Source organism: Fukomys damarensis, unplaced genomic scaffold, assembly GCF_012274545.1.
Source record: "Fukomys damarensis isolate Sample0158 unplaced genomic scaffold, DMR_v1.0_HiC HiC_scaffold_20, whole genome shotgun sequence".
Lineage (NCBI taxonomy): Eukaryota > Metazoa > Chordata > Mammalia > Rodentia > Bathyergidae > Fukomys > Fukomys damarensis.
In genome coordinates, this window is record NW_022900932.1 from 16,193,051 (window position 1) to 16,193,519 (window position 469).

Consider the following 469-nt stretch of genomic DNA (forward strand, 5'->3'; position numbering starts at 1 on the left):
TGCTTTTTTCTGGGCTCCTGACGCATGGAGAATTGTTTTCCATCCTTTCACTTTCAGTCTGTGGACTTCCTTTTGCACTAGGTGTGTTTCTTGTATACAACATATTGTTGGATTTTGCTTCCTAATCCATTCTGCCAATCTGTTTCTCTTGATTGGTGAATTGAGGCCATTAACATTGATGGTTATAACTGATATATTTTGACTTATTCTTGTCATGTTATTGTCCTTTTGTTGACTCTTTTTACTTTTTCTCCCATCTCCTTTTAGTTCCTGCCTTGCTTATTTGATTTGGTCTGTTGGACCTCATGTCATTGTGAACTTCATTGTCCTTTTCTAGGATATTGTTTAGAATTCCTTGCAGTGCAGGTTTGGTGTTCATGAAATTTCTCAGGTGCTCTTTGTCATGGAAGTATCTTATTTCCCCATCTATTTTGAAAGAGAGTTTTGCAGGATACATCAGTCTAGGTTG